We start from the raw sequence: 16,893 nt of genomic DNA on the forward strand, positions 1-16,893 counted from the left end.
ATGGTTATTCAAGGTTTTTTTTTTTTTTAAGAAAAAACTTTTAAGGAAAAATTATTTAAGAAACCAAAACTTGGGTCAATCACTGACATATTTTCTTTCTTTTTCTTTTCTTTTTTCTTTTTTTTTGTCTTTTTGCTTTTATAGGGCGGCTCCTGTGGCATATGGAGGTTCCCAGGCTAGGGGTCTAATCAGAGCTGTAGCCACCGGCCTGCGCCAGATCCAAATCGAGTATGTGACCTATACCACAGCTCACGGCAACGCAGGATCCTTGACCCACTGAGCGAGGCTGGGGATTGAACCCACAGCCTCATGATTCCTAGTCAGATTCATTAACCACTGAGCCACGATGGGAACTCCTGATATATTTTCTGATATGAAACTTAAAGTGCTTTACTTAGGAATATCTAGCTGGGGGTTAGGCGGTGGACAAGGCTCTCTTCACACTATCCTGGTGGTTCTCAAACTTTAACCTCTGTAAGAATCACCTGGGATGCTTAATAAAATATATATTATAGAGCCCTGCTTCTGGGACATCTACCTCTGTAGTTTGAGATAGCACCTAAAACTTGGTATTTTTAATAAGCATCCCAGGTAAACCATATGTAGGAAGGACAAGGACTATTCCATAAATAACACTTGAGTCCATCATGCTCTCTTTTTTGCTGTCTGCGATAGTGACTTGTTTTGATGTTGCTCAGGTCCTTCTGTCTCTATCTTTCTGAAGTCGGCAGTACAGAATATATTCATAGATACAAGCCCCAAAGTTATCTTCCTAGTGTTGGTCCTCCCTGGCTAATCTATCAAAAATTTCAATCCCGTCCCAATGTTTCACATTCCCCCTTCCCTGCTTTATTTTATTTTATTTTCATTTAATTTTTTTGTCTTTTAAGGGCCGCACCTGCGGCATATGAAGGTTCCCAGGCTAGGGGTCCAGTTGGAGCTGTAACCACCAGCTGAGTTTTCTATGTTTTTATTCACTGTATCCACAGGCAGTTGATGCTTAATAAATATTTGTTGAATAAATGAAGGCATGGGGTGAAATAGGGTTGGGAGACATTCATTATTTTTTTCCCCCAATATCCTTCTTTTTGGGCTGTTTTTGAGGCATATATACCTTTAGTAAATAAGATACATAGACTTTTTTTTTTTTTTTTTTTGTCTTTTTGTCTTTTTCCAGGACCGCACCCGCGCCATTGGAGGTTCCCAGGCTAGGGGTCCATTCAGAGCTGTAGCCACCAGCCTATGCCACAGCCACAGCAACGTCAGATCTGAGCTGCATCTGTGACCTGAACCACAAACCACTGCAACAATGGATCCTTAACCCACTGAGCGAGGCCAGGGATTGAATCCGCAACCTCATGGTTCCTAGTCGGATTTGTTAACCACTGAGCCACAGTGGGAACTCCCAAAATACATAGACTTTTAAGAGCACAATTTGATTGGAGTTCTGGTCGTGGCTCAGCAGTTATCGAACCTGACTAGCATCCAGAAGATGTGGTTTCAATCCCTGGCCTCACTCAGTGGGTTAAGGATCTGGCATTGCCGTGGGCTGTGGTGCAGGTCACAGGTGCGGCTTGGATCTGATGTGGCTGTGGCTGTGGCATAGGCCAGCAGCTGCAGCTCCGATTGGACCCCTGGGAACCTCCATATGCTGCAGGAGCAGCCCTAGAAAGACCAAAGACCAAAAAAAAAAAAGGCACAATTTGATTAATTTCTTTCTTTTTTTTTTTGCTTTTTAGGGCCGCATCTGTGGCATATGAAAGTTCCCAGGCCAGGGATCGAATCGGAGCTGCAGGTGCCGGCCTACACCACAGCCACAGCAACGTGGATCTGAGCCACGTCTGCGACCCACACCACAATTCACTGCAACACCGAATTCCTGACCCACTGAGTGAGGCCAGAGATGGACCCCGCGTCCTCATGGATACAAGTCCGTCCTCATGGATACAAGTCCGATTTGTTACCACTGAGCCACAACAGGAATTCCAGCCCTGTTTTTATTTATTTATTTATTATTATTATATATATATATATATATATATATATGTATTTTTTTTTTTTTTTTTTTTTTGCCTTTTCTAGGGCTGCTTCCCGTGGCGTATGGAGGTTCCCAGGCTAGGGGTTGAATCGGAGCTGTAGCCACCAGCCTAGCCAGATCCACAGCAATGCGGGATCTGAGCCGAGTCTGCAACCTACACCACAGCTCACGGCAATGCCGGATCCTTAACCCACTGAGCAAGGCCAGAGATTGAACCTGCAACCTCATGGTTCCTAGTTGGATTCGTTAACCACTGCGCCACGATGGGAACTCTCTGTTTTGTTTTTAATACAGCTGTTTGCTCAGTGGAGGCCATATAAAAAAGGAAGACCATTTCATATTAGTCAGTTTGGTAAAAAAACAAAAATAATAAGTAGACCTCAAGGCATTTTAAGCAGGAAGCAAATTGGATGCTGATGAAACCTTCGCATGGGTTAGGGGAGAAAGGGCTTTGTTTTCTGGAAATAAGTGATTATAGGGATAGCTTGAAACTATTAGCGGTTAAGAAGTCAGTAATTTGTGAGAGCTCACTTGGAGGCCATGATAAATTTTGTCTTCAGTTTGTTCAAGGTTTGATCTTTTGCTCCAGAGAAGGCTTATTTTACTTTATTTTTTGGTCTTTGTGATTAAATTAATTGCGAATCTGGGTGATTTTCATATATATGACATCATGGAACTGTCTCTAAAAGTGTCCTGTTTTTATCATTTTTTTTTTCCCCCAGTGGCTGCACCTGTGGCATACGAAAGTTCCCGGGCCAAGGACTGAATCTGAGCCATAACTGTGACCTACACCTCAGCTGTGGCAACGCCAGATCTTTTAACCGACTGTGCTAGGCTGGGGATCAAATCCGCCCCTCTGCAGTGACCCAAGCCACTGCAGTTGGATTCTTAATCCACTGCACCACAGCATAAACTCCTATATTTATCATTCTTGTTTAAAGCTATGTTTAATGCTATTTTGGGATGGGTGTTCTTCCCATTTGGTTGAGTGGGAGATATGTAATGAACATACAGAAATACATGTGTGTGAGTGTGTGTTTGAAGGAAATTCTGTTTGTTTTTAGGGAAAGCCGTATATTGTCTTCACTTTGACATCTTGTTACACTTTGGTTTTTAGTTACTTCTAATAAATGTACATAATCCTGGTACTTGGGTTCTTGCCAAATAGTGCTTATTAAATATTGGTTTGATTTTTTTTAACCTTTTAGTATTTGCAACATTGATGTATCAGAGAGTTAAGGGTCTAGTTTTCACATTTTGAATTTCTCTGAAGATCCTCTACTACATTTTATTTGCATTTCCTTGTTAACTAAAGTTTTTGGGCTAGGAATTTTAATTTTGTGTTATCTCATATAGATAGCTCAGTCTTGCTTAGTATTTGTTTGTCCAGCTACGTACCTACTGTATTAGTTTCCTAATGCTGCTGTAACAAATTACCAGAAACTTAGTGGCTTACAACAATATAAATCTTTTCTCTCATGGTTGTAGATATCAGAGTCCAAAATTATCATGTTAACAGGGCCACACTCCCTCTAGAGGCATTAGGAGAACATTTCCTACCTTACTTCTGCTTCTCATAGCTGTTGGCATTTCTTGGTTTATGGACACAGAGCTCTAATCCTTGCTTTGATATTCACATTAACTTTTTCATCTGTGTGTGTGTGTTTATCTCAAAACTTCCTCTTCATCTCTCTTATAAGAGTCACAATTAGGGCCCATTCAGATGATCCAGGATAAACCCCTCATTTCAAGATCTTTAATTTAATCACATCTTCTGCCATATAAGGTAATATTTATAGGTTCTAGGTCACTTTTTTTCTGTTTGTCACACCTACAGTTGTCAGCATTCCTTTTTTTAGAGCAGCAGGTGCGGCATACAGAAGTTCCCAGGCTAGGGGTCGATTCGAATCAGAGCTGCAGCTGCCGGCCTGCATCACAGCCACAGCAATGTGGGATCCGAGGTGCGTGTGCAACCTACACCACAGCTCATGGCAATGACGGATCCTTAACCCACCAAGCAACGCCAGGGATCGAACCTCATGGATACTAGTCAGATTCATTACCACTGAGCCACCATGGGAACTCCCAAGTCAGCATTTTTTAGCTCCATGATAGAATGTACATCTGAAAGCTTGCATGTGGTGGGCACTCACTGCTTTGTAAAAAGTACCTGCAGGCTGCTCAAAGTCTGGAAGGTCTTGAAATGGCTGTCACCATTTGCTTTTGTCTGTTTTCGTGGCTGAGTTGGTGACTTTGTTAACACTAGAGGCTTTTTTCTCTAAGGCCCTGATGACTTCAGTGGCCGCATCTCATGTCACACACGACAAAGTGGTTAAAGGGAAGGTGCTCTGAGCTCCCCAGACACATGGGCTTTCTCGAGATCATAAGATTTTAGCCAAGTCCCTTAAGAGCTTTGAGTTTTCTCCAAGCTTCTTGTTTGAGCTGTAAGTAGTTGCCCCCCACAACTCAGCCAGCCTGCAGGTGATGTGGGCCATGTGGCAGTCCACTACTCCGTGGTGAGTAGTTGGTTATGATGTGACTGGAATGGTTGAGAATGACTACCTGAGGGACAAAGCTATGCATCCCTGAGGGCAGGTCATTCTTGCTGCTTGTCCTTCAACATATTCTTCACATTGATACCCAAGATGCAATTAGGCAGACCTTGTGGTGTGTCTGTATAGACTTGACCTTCATGGTGCTGTTGCAGGGGACAAAAGTCAGTACCATGGTAGGCTTGGGAAGTCTGATTCCACCCATCATCCAGACATGATGCAGATGCCCCTGATCTTACAGATGACCTGCAAGGGCTTGTTGATGGAGCAGGCAGGGGGAGTGATGGAGGCCAGTGTGTCTAGCTGTGCCATGCCTGCCACGTTCTTTTCCCTCCTGGTGATCTTCTGAACCAGTGCATTTTGCTGTTGGTAACCAGCATGTTGTCACTGTGCTAGCCCAAGATGGTTGTGAAGGCCAAAGCTTCAGATTTGTAATTGATCTTCTTGATGTAAGGTTTTACCTCCTTGGTCAGCTCCTCAAAGCAATCTTAAAAGATAATTAAAACCATAATTTTAATATAAAATACATTAAAATGAGATAAAAATAGTATAGGGAGAGAGCTTGTTTCAGTATCTTAAACAGAGTAGCCTATTTCAATGTGTTGTGTTAGGAAGCTGTCTCTTTAGCTGGTTGCTAAGGAAACTTTTGACCTCTATTTGGCATTCTTGCTTTAGAAGAAAAACTAACCTTTGAGATTAAATAGAAATATATCTCAGTAATGTTTAAAGCCTTTCCATACCACTTGCCTTTTTTCTTTTTTTAATAGTTGACTTTGATTTTTTGAAAGCTTAGTGCTATATAAAATTTGAAGATTTCCTCTTACACAGTCACTTAGTGGCGAGAAAGGAAAGCAATTACAAGGCAATAAAGCAAGCACACTTTGAAAATTAGAATTTAAAAATTAAAAAGTATAAGCATTCCTGCTGTGGCTCAATGGGATCAACAGTGTCTTTGCAGCTGCAGGGACTTGGGTTTGATCCCTGGCCCAGTGCGGTGGGTTAAGTTTCCAGCATTGCTGCAGCTGTGGTGTAGGTTACAACTCTGCTTGGATTGGATCCCTGGCCCAGGAACTCCATGTGACAGGGGGTGGCCAAAAAAGAAGATTAAAAATTAAAAATTAAAATAAATTTAAATTTTAAATGGAAATATGCATACTTTATACATATATCTTCTTTTTTGAATTTTATGATTTTTTAAACCATTTCTAAAAATTGTTACAGTGCTCTGTTCTAGATGTACAATGAAGTTATGCAATTCTTTTTCACATTCTTTTCCATTATAGGTTAGTACAAGATACTGAATAGGAATTCCTGTTGTGGCTCAGTGGTAACTAACCCGACCAGCATCCATGAGGATAAGGGTTCAATCTCTGGCCTCGCTCAGTGGGTTAAATATCCGGTGTTGCCAAGAACTGTGGTGTAGGTTGCAGATGTGGCTCAGATCCTGCGTGGCTGTGGCCGTGGCATAGGTCGGTAGCTGCAGCTCTGATTGGCCCTTCAGCCTGGGAACTTCCATATGCTGCAGGTGTGGCCCTGGGGGAAAAAAAAAAGATACTGACTGTAGTTTCTTGTGCTACATGGTAAGTTCTTGTTGGTTATCTGTTTTATGTATAGTACTGTAGGTATGTTAATCCTGAACCGCTAATTTATCTTTTCCCTACCCCCTTTGACAACTTTAAGTTTATTTGCAGTCTGTGAGTTTGTTTCTGTTCTGTAAATAAGTTCATTTGCATCATTTTTTTAAAGATTCCACATGTAAGTGATATCACATGGTATTTGTTTTCTGTCTGACTTCACTTAATGTGATAATCTCTAGGTCCATCCATGTTGCTGCAAAGGCCATTATTTCATTATTTTTTAATGGCTGAGTAATACTTCATTGTATGTATATACCACATCGTCTTTATCTGTTTGTCTGTTGATGGACACTTAGGTTGCTGCCATGTCTTGGTTGATGCATATAGCACTGCAGTGAACATTGGGGTGCACATATCTTTTTGAATTATTGTTTTTCTACTAGTCTATGAATGTGGTATCGTGATTCGTCTTTGTTGAACCACTTTTGCAATCCTGTGATAAATCCCACTTGGTCAGGCTGTATATGCTTTTAATATGTAGCTGGTTCCAGATTGCTAGTATTCCCCTGGAAATGTTACAGAAGAATTATGTTATTTCTTCTCGATGATGGGTAGAATTCATCTGGTCCTTGGCTTTTCTTTGCTGAAGGCTTTTGATTGCTGATGCAATCTTTATGCTTGCTGTAAAGCAATTACATTTTCTTTTTCGTCTTGAGTCAATTTTGGTAGTTTGTTTCTAGGAATTTTTCCATTTCATCTAGGATATCTAATTTGTTGTCATATAATTGTTCTAGTTTTATTTTAATATTTTTATTTCTATAAGGCCAGTAGTAACATCCCTGCTTTCACTTCTAACTTTAGTAATTTGAGTCTTCTCTCTTTTTTTCGTGGTCAGTCTAGCTAAAGCTTTGTCAATCTGTTATCTTTTCGAAGAACCAGCTTTTGGTTTTGTTGATTTTATGTATTGTTTTTCTGTTTTCTATTGTATTAGTCTCTAATTTGATTATTTTTTTTCCTATTGCTGGCTTTAGGTTTACTTCTTTTTTTTTCCCTTAAGGTATAAAATTACATTATTGACTTGAGATGTTTGTCTCTTTGAATGAAGATGTTTATAGTGGTAAATTCCTTTTTGGCAATAAAAAGATATTTTATATGATTTCAGTATTTTATTTTATTTTTGCTTTTTAGGGCCATGGGTGTAGCATATGAAGGTTCTCAGGCTAGGAGCTACAGCTGCTGGCCTCCACCCCAGCCACAGCAATACCAGATCCAAGTCGCGTCTGCGACCTACACCACAGCTCATGGCAGTGCCAGGTCCTTAACACACTGAGAAGGCCAGGGATCTAACCTGCAACCTCAGGGTTCCTATCAGTTTCTGTTGCGCCACGATGGGAACTCCTGATTTCAGTCTTGTAAAATTCACTGAAACTTGTTTTGTGGCATTATGTAATGTACTATTCTAGAGAATGTTCTGCGTGCACCTAGGAAAAATTTGTATTTCTCTTGTTTGGGGGTGGAGTGTTGTGCAAATGTCTGTTATTTTTAGTTGGTTTATAATATTTTTCAAGTTTTTTATTTCATTATTGATCTTCTATCTAGTTCTGTACATTATTAAAGGTAAGTTGTTGACATCTCCAAATGTTTTGTAGAACTGTTTCTCCTTTCAAGTCTGTCAATTTTTTCTTCATAAATTTTAGAGGCTCTGTTATTAGGTGTGTACATTTATCTTTTTTATATCTTTTTGATGGATTGGCCCTTTTATCAACATAAAGTACCCATTTAATTCTCCTATAATTTTTTTAAGCTCAATGTCTGTTTTATCTGATATTGGTACAGCCACCCAACCTCTCATTTGGGTAGTAATTGTGTGCATATTTTTCTCTTCTTTTACTTTCCATTGTTTGTGTCTTTAGATCTGACATGAGTCTCTTGTAGATAGCATTTAGTTGAGTTGCATCTTTTTATGCCATCTGCTAATCTCTGCCTTTTCATTGCTGAGTTTAATCCATTTATGTTCCAAATAATGACTAATAAGGAAACATTTAGTTCTGCCATTTTGCTATTTGTTTTTCATGTGTCATATCCCCCCCACCCCATCAATTCCTTCATTATTGCCATTTGTGTTTGAATGTATTGTATTTTTTTTTTTTTTTTTGTCCTTTTGCTATTTCTTGGGCCGCTCCCACGGCATATGGAGGTTCCCAGGCTAGGGGTCGAATTGGAGCTGTAGCTGCCGGCCTATGCCAGAGCCACAGCAACACTGGATCCGAGCCGCATCTGCGACCCACACCACAGCTCACGGCAACGCTGGATCGTTAACCTACTGAGCAAGGGCAGGGACCGAACCCGCAACCTCATGGTTCCTAGTCGGATTCGTTAACCACTGCGCCACGATGGGAGCTGCTGTATTGTATTGTTTTGATTCCTTTTTTAAATTTCTTTTTGTATATTTTACGGGTTTTTTTTTGGGGGGGGGGATCTTTTGTCTTTTTAGGGCCACACCCACAGCATATGGAGGTTCCCAGGCTAGGGGTCTAATCGGAGCTGTTGCTGCTGGCCTACGCCAGAGCCACAGCAATGCCAGATCCAAGCTGTGTCTGCAACCTACACCACAGATCACAGCAACGATGGATCCTGAACCCACTGAGTAAGGCCAGGGATCGAACCCACAACCTCATTGTTCCTAGTTGGATTGTTTCCACTGCGCTACCATGGGAACTCTGGTTTTTTAAAGTGGTTGTCTAAGGATTACAAATAACTCTTTCAGTTTGTAACAGTATATATATATATTGTCTTTTTAGGGCTGTACCTGCGGCATAGGCATATGGCAGTTCTCCATATAGGGGTCAAATTGGAGCTGCAGCTGCTGGCCATAGCAATGAGGGATCTGAGCTGCATCTGCAACCTACACCACAGCTCAGGGCAATGCTAGATCCTTAACCCTCTGAGCGAGGCCAGGGATCGAACCTGCATCCTCATGGGTACTAGGTGGGTTTGTTACCCCTGAACCACAACAGGAACTCCTGTAACAGTCTATTTTGAGTTAGCTTAGCTTCAACAGTATACAACTATGCTGCTATCTCTCTTCTTTTATGTTGTAATCACATCTTGGGACTGTACATTATGTGCCTATTAGCATTAATTTATAATTTTTGTTTTATGCAGTTGTCTGTTAAATCATACAGAAAAAAAGAGAAGTTATAAACCAAAAAGCACAGTCATACTGGCTTTTGTATTTACCTATGTACTTAGCTTTACCAGTGTTCTTTATTTCTTTGTATGACTTCGTGTGACTGCCTCGTGTCCTTTTAATTCCCATAATGGACTCCCTTTTGAATTTCTTGTAGTGTAGGTCTAATAGTGACAGCCTCCTTCAGCTTTTGTTTATCTAGAAATGTTTTATTTCTCCTTCAGTTTTTTTTTTTTCCTTTGCTTTTTAGGGCTGTACTTGGGGCATATGGAAGTTCCCAGGCTAGGGGTCAAATTGGAGCTACAGCTGCTGTCCTATACCATAGCCACAGCGACACAGGATCCAAGCTTTGTCTGTGACCTACATCAGAGAGCACAGCAACACTGGATCCTTAACCCACTGAGCAAGCCAGGGATTGAACCTGCATCCCCATGGATCCTAGTTGGGTTTGTTAACTGCTGAGCCAGAAGGGAACTCCTTTTTTTTTTAGTTGTTCAATTTTGAAGGAGTTTTTTTGTTTTTCAATTTTTTTAGTTTGTTTTTTCACTTTAAATATGTCATCTCACTGCCTTTTGACCTTTATAGTTTCTGATGAGAAATTAGCTTTTAATCTTACTGAGGGTTTTTCTCTTGTTATTTTCAAGATTCTTTTTGGCTTTTGATAGCTTGATAACGTATATTTTCATATGGATGTCTTTGCATTTATCCTTCTTGAAACCTTTTGAACTTCTTGAATATGTAGTTTCTTTATCAAATTTGTGAAGTTTTCAACTATTTTTTCTTCCAGTATTTTTTCTGCCCCCTTTTCCTTCTAAGGCTCCCTCTTATGCCTATGTTGGTATACTTGGTGGGGTCCCACATACCTCTTAGGCTCTGTTCATTTTTCTTTGATCTTCTGAGACTGGATATTCTAGTTGACCTATCTTCAAGTTCTCTGATATTTCTTCTGCCTGTGTAATGTTGCACTTGAAATCCTATAGGTAATTTTTCATTTCAGTTAGTGTATTATTCAGTTCTGGAATTTTTCTTTTTTTCTCGAAAATAACCTTTATCTCTTTTTTGCTATTCTGTATTTATTGTCACATCATCCTTCTGGTTTTCATTCTTTTTCCATGGTTTCTTTGAGCTCTGAGCATGTTTAAGATAGTGATTGAAAGTCTTTGTCTAGTAAGTCTTATGTCTGTTCTTTTTCACAGACAGTTTCTGTTAATTTCTTTTTGGAATGGAACATACTTTTTTGTTTCTCACATTCTTTACAATTTTTTTTTGAAAAGTGGGTATTTTATTTTATTTAATTTTTTTGTGTGTGTGTCTTTTCTAGGGCTGCACCTGCGGCATATGGAGGTTCCCAGGCTAGGGGTCTAATTGGAGCTGTAGCCACCGGCCTACGCCAGAGCCACAGCAACGAGGGATCTGACCTGCATCTGCGACGTACACCACATCTCACGGCAATGCCAGATCCTTAACCCACTGAGCAAGGCCAGGGTTCTAACCCGCAACCTCATGGTTCTTAGTCGGATTCGTTAACCACTGAGCCACAACGGGAACTCCAAAAAAGTGGGTATTTTAAATATAATGTGATAACTTTGGAAATCAGATTCTTCCCCATTCCTCATGGTTTGTTTTTGTTGCTTTCTGTGGGTCGTAGTTGTCTGTTTAGTGACTTTTCTAAACTATTTTTGTAATTGTTTTGGTCAATGAGTGGTTTCCATCTTGTCTGGGCTACCATAACAAAATATCAAAGAACAGAAATCTGTTTTTTCACAGTTCAGAAGTCTGGAAGTCTGAGATCAGGGTATAGATGAGAACTCTCTTCCTAACTTGCAAATGGCTGTCTGTTTTCACTTTGTTCTTACAGAGCCCTGAGAAAGAGATGAAAGAGCAAGAACAAGCTCTCTGTGCCTCTTATAAGGGGCTCTAGTTCCATCATGAGGACTTCCCCTTTATGACCTCATCTAAACCGAAGTACCTTATTACAAAGACCCATCTCCATGTATCATCATGTTGGAGCTCAAGCCTTCATCATATGAAATGGGGAGGGTACATAAACATTCAGTATATAACAGTATCTGACGTCTCTTTTTCTTTAAATGTGTTCTGCTGGTATTGTGAGAGAGGTTTCCTGAAACACCTAGAATTTAAAGATATTTTCTTATTTAGAAAGAGAGAAAAAGAAAATCATATCTTAGCCCTTTCGACTGGTTTTATGTTGGGGCACTCTAATCATCAGCTAGGCTGTTTAAAACCCTGTAATAGTCTTCACTTTCTGATTGTGCTGAGTCTAGAGATAAGAATAGTTTTCTCTGAGGAAGTGTCCTGCGTTGGACACGTGCATGCTCTTCTAAATTTCCCCAGTGTTTTTTTTTTTTGTTGTTGTTGTTGTTGTTGTTGCTATTTCTTGGGCCGCTCCCGCGGCATATGGAGGTTCCCAGGCTAGGGGTTGAATCGGAGCTGTAGCCACCGGCCTATGCCAGAGCCACAGCAACGCGGGATCCGAGCCGCGTCTGCAAACTACACCACAGCTCACGGCAACGCCGGATCGTTAACCCACTGAGCAAGGCCAGGGATCGAACCCGAGACCTCATGGTTCCTAGTCGGATTCGTTAACCACTGCGCCACGACGGGAACTCCCCCAGTGTTTTTTAATGCTTTAATTTCTCAAAGAAACTCACTTTGCAGGTTTTCCTCCAGGTTTTTTGTTTTTTGTTTTTCCCTGCACCCATGGCTTATGGATCAAATCTGGCCAGGGATCAAATTTGAGCTGCAGCTGTGATCTATGCCACAGCCAGGTCACTGTGCTTATTAACCCACTGTTCTGGGCTCAGGATTGAACCTGCACTGCACAGAGACAATGCCAGATCCTTAAACTGCTTTACCACAGTAGGAACTCCCTTCTCCATGAATTTGACATGTCTGTTGTTTGACTCAACTGTTAATATTTTGTCCCAGGTGGCAGTAAATTTTCCTTTGCCTTTAAGTGTTTTCGAAAAGATACCCTCTGATAGTTACTTTTCTGTCTTAAAAGAGATCCAAATTGATGAAACAAAGGAGAGTGCCTTTGGTCAGTCCTTCAGGTAGCCCCATACAGGTCACCACAGACCACACAAATTCTTTGAGAGCAAAGTCTACTCTGCTACCTCAAGAACCCGGGTCCATGGTACAACCATTGGAATGTGGGCTGGTGCATTCTACACTGCTTTGAGCCAAGAGCTGGGCAGGAGAAATAAAAATGCTGTAAAGCTTTCTCACTGCTTTTCAGTCTTTTCTTTTCTCTTTTCTTTTTTAAGTCCCCCTTTTCTGGTTTCATCATTTGTTTAGTTGATGTAAAACTTTGACCATTTTCCAGAGTTTTGGCAAATTTGATTTTGATCGTTTTTACTCACTTTTTTTTGGTATTTCTCTGGAAGGATGGGCTCTGGAACTACCTCTACGTTTCTTTTTTTTTAAAAGGAAAAATGGTGATGTCATTGAAGAGGTGTGTTTTGCTTGTGCTTTCTGATATTTTCTGCTGCTGGACTTGCTCTGCCCTCCCTGCAGCTTTTCTTTCTGTTTCCTCCTGTGTAACTTCTGCCTGATCTTAACTGTAGTTAGTAGCTTTTTTTTGGATGATATTCGTTGCTTGTGGAAGTTCCTGGGCCAGGGATCAAACCCACGCCACCCCAGCAACCTGAGCTGCTGCAGTCACAGTGCTGGATCCTTAACCCACTGTGTGACAGGGACATGTTCTTAGTAGCTTTTATTAATATTAGGAGGCCTTGGATTATCCCTCACTTTCCATTTAGCTTAAAATGAAGATTGCATTTTTAAATGTTGTCTTCCTTGTTTGCCTTTGTTTTCTTTTTTTGTTATCCAGGATTCACACTGTTCCTTGACTGTCCAAAATTTTCACTCTTGGTGTTTGTAGTCAACCCTTGTGCCCACCCGATAACCCCAGTCATCATTAATATGTTTCCTGTTCTTATAACTTTGCCTGTTCAGAATGTCTTATAAATGAAATAATATGGTATATAGCATTTTGTGTCTGGCTTTTGCTTAACATAATTTATTTGGAATTTATCCACTTTTTTTTTGGTCAGCAATTTGTTCATTTTTGTTACGGAGCAGTTTTCTAATATATGAGTGTACAGTTGAAGGATATTTAGGGTGTCTTCTGTTTTCAGTGATTATGAATGAAAGCTGTTATAAACATTCATGCATAATTTTCATATGAACATAAATTTTTCTCTTTCTTTCTTTTTTTTTTTTTTTCCAGGGCTGCACTCATGACATATGGAGGTTCCCAGGCTAGGGGTCGAATCAGAGCTACAGCTGCTGGCCTGTCCCACAGCCACAGCTACATGGGATCCAAGCCATGTCTGCGACCTATACCACAGCTCATGGCAACGCTGGATCCTTAACCCACTGAGTGAGGCCAGGAATCAAACCCGAAACCTCGTGGTGCCCAGTCGGATTCGTTTCCACTGCACCACGACGGGAACTCTAAATTTTTATTTCTTTTGGATAAGTATCCAGGAGTAGGATTACTGTGTCATGACTTTCTAAGAAACTGCTAATCTGTTGGCACTGTTTTGCAAAGTCGCTATATCATTTTGCTTCCTCTCCAGCGGTGTGTGAGAGTTCCACTTCTGCATCCTTACCATCTCTTGATAATGTTAGTATTTTGGGTTTTTGTCACTCTAATGTGTGGAAAAGGTATCTGTCTGTGTTTGTTTTGTATTTCCTTAGTGACTAATGATGTTGAGAATTTTTTCATGTACTTGTTCCTGTATATGTATCTTCTCTGATGAACTTTCATTTTCTGTTTTTAATTTTTGGCTATGCCTGTGGCATTCGGAAGTTCCTGGGCCCAGGATTGAACCTGAGCCACAGCAGTGACAACAATGGATCCTTAACCCACTGAGATACCAGGGAACTCCTGTTGAAGTTTCTTCTAAAATCTTTTGCTACTTATAATTTATCTAAACTGAGTTTTGAGAATTTGAAATTCTTGGATTCTGGTTAGTAGTCCTCTGTGAAATGTTTTGCAGATATTTTCTCCCAGTGTGTGGCTTGCCTTTTCATTCTCTTAACATTGTCTTTCAAAGAGCAGTATCTCTTAATAAAGTCCATTTTATCGAATTTTGAATTGTGCTTTTGCTGTTGCTGTATCTAAATGTCACAAAGATGTCCTATGTTTTCATCTAGAATGGTGTTAGAAATAGAATGAGGAGTTCTGTCACGGCTCAGTGGTAACGAACCTGACTAGTATCCATGAGGATGAGGTTTCAGTGCCTAGCCTCACTCAGTGAGTTAAGGATCTGGCATTGCTGTGGCTGTGGGGAGGCCTGCAGCTACAGCTCCGATTTGACCCCTGGCTTGGGAACTTCCATATGCCTCAGGTGCAGCCCTAATAAGACCAAAAAAAAAAAAAAAAAAAAAACAAAAACAGAATGAGTCATATACATAATTAACAGTTTTTTAGTATCCATATTAAAAGGTGGAAGAAGTAAAAGAAGCAGGTGAGCTTAGTTTAAATAATGTTTTATTTAAGCCAGTTTTTTTTTTTTTTTGTCTTTTTAGGGCTGCACCCGCGGTGTATGGGGGTTTCCAGGCTAGGGGTTGTATCGGAGCTGTGACCCCTAGCCTATGCCACAGCTGCAGCCATACCAGATGGCCGAGCCCTGTCTGTAGCTTACACCACAGCTCTCAGCATCACCGGATCCTTAACCCACGGATTGAGGCCAGGGATCGAACCTGTGTCCTCATGGATATGAGTCAGATTCATTTTCTGCTGAGCCATGACGGGAACTCTAAACCTATATATTTTAAATGATCATTTTAGCATATGTTCAGTAGAAAAATTATTAATGAGATATTATGCATTTTTATTTTTGTACTAAGTCTACACTAGTGTTTATGTCTTTTTCTTTTCTTTTTCTTTCTTTCTTTCTATTTTTTTGCTTTTTAGGGCCGCACCCATGGCATATGGAAGTTCCCAGGCTATGGGTCGAATCTGAGCTACAGGTGCCAGCCTACGCACAGCCACGGTAACTCAGGATCCAAGCAGCATCGGCAGTCTCTACCACAGCTCATGGCAATGCCAAATCCCTGACTCACTGAGCGAGGCCAGGGATTGAACCCACATCCACATGGATGCTAGTTGTGCCACAACGGGAACTCCTGCTGGTGTTTAGTTAATGCAGCATATTTTAACTCAGTTGAGCCTCATTTCAAGGATTCACTAACCGTATGTGTCTAGCAGCTTTGATATCTGACAGCATAGATGCAGAGGCTTTATAGTTTGGGGTTTTATTTTAGATCTGTTTATTTATACAGTTAAGCATTTATTTAAGTATTTTTGTATGTATATATTCTCCACTGTGTTTATTATTATTCTTTTTTGTCTTTTTGCCTTTTCTGGGCCGCTCCTACGGCACATGGAGGTTCCCAGGCAAGTTAAGAAAAAAAATTGTTCTCAGTTCTCCAGTGGCTGTCATCCCTTCCTTTTGTCCACACAACTCCCAACCTGTTTCCTCAGGGCCAGTTAAAAAATGAACCAATTCACTACCATTTTTATAGAAAAGAACCAGTGCCAGGAATGTAGAGAAGAAAGTTGTACGGAGGCAACAGTACTGCCTAGGTTCTACTCAAAGGTAGGCCAGGTGGAGATGCACAGAATTTAAACAATGGCCTGGAGAGGAGATAGGGTAGGCCCACCTGAGGCTTTAGAGGACATCTCTTGGGTCTTTGTCAAAACCAGAGAAAGTGACATCAGGAGAAGCATGGGGAGACCAGGGAGGTAGTCTTTGGAAAGTTTCACAGTTCTCCCATGTTGGGAGGTGGGGAAAGTATAGAGGGTACCAATGGCCTCACTCATTTTGGCAGACAAACTTACTCTACTGTTGGGAAGTCACAAAAATGCCACAGACACTGCAAAAGGCTGTGAAGGGATGCACAGTTTCACAAAGCACAGTAATCACAGACTATAGCAGTGGAAATCATGCTAGTTGATGCAGAAACTACAAAATCCGAAAACAAGGAGAGTGGCATTTCAGGGAGCAACTCTGTTATCAGTCACCCAGACTTGACCCCCGGTCAGAAAATGTGTTTCACAGACCAGCTGACAACCTTGAAAGTAGGACTTATAAAGGACTTAAATCAACCAGCCAAAAGATGGGAATGATAGTAAGCTCTTCCAGGGCTCTCAGGAATCAAGGGCAACACTGGGGACTGGGTGGACTGATGGACAAGAAACAGTACCAAAGAGCTTTTCTGCTTACCAGTCATTTGGAGAGGGGAAGAGGATCCAGGAAGCAGTTGAACAGAGTAAAGATGGGGTTCCGAAAAGGAGTCTGTGGAGGCTGAATCAGAAAAAAGAATGCACACTGCACACCCATGATGCAATGCAACTCTGGACCCCAAATAGGGGAGGTGGCCATAGGGATGGGCATCATTGACTGAGGGTGGTGGGTAGGACAGCCTCACAGTAGCCATCACAGGGCCACAGGGACATATATGGCCTCAAGGTCACAGAGGGCCCCTAGCCTGGTTGGGAAG

The 16,893-nt window shown here is 41.1% G+C and overlaps 1 protein-coding gene across 4 annotated transcripts in view; it reads left to right on the plus strand.

Annotated features, from left to right (window-relative positions):
• FAF1 (Fas associated factor 1) overlaps positions 1 to 16,893 on the plus strand; it is a 438,758-nt gene that overhangs the window by 40,635 nt on the left and 381,230 nt on the right. The window lies entirely within an intron of this gene.

Source organism: Sus scrofa, chromosome 6 (genome assembly GCF_054392235.1).
Source record: "Sus scrofa isolate SSC_HxYL_T2T_F1_AM1 chromosome 6, Sscrofa_HxYL_maternal_Yorkshire_Landrace_v2.0, whole genome shotgun sequence".
Classification (NCBI taxonomy): domain Eukaryota; kingdom Metazoa; phylum Chordata; class Mammalia; order Artiodactyla; family Suidae; genus Sus; species Sus scrofa.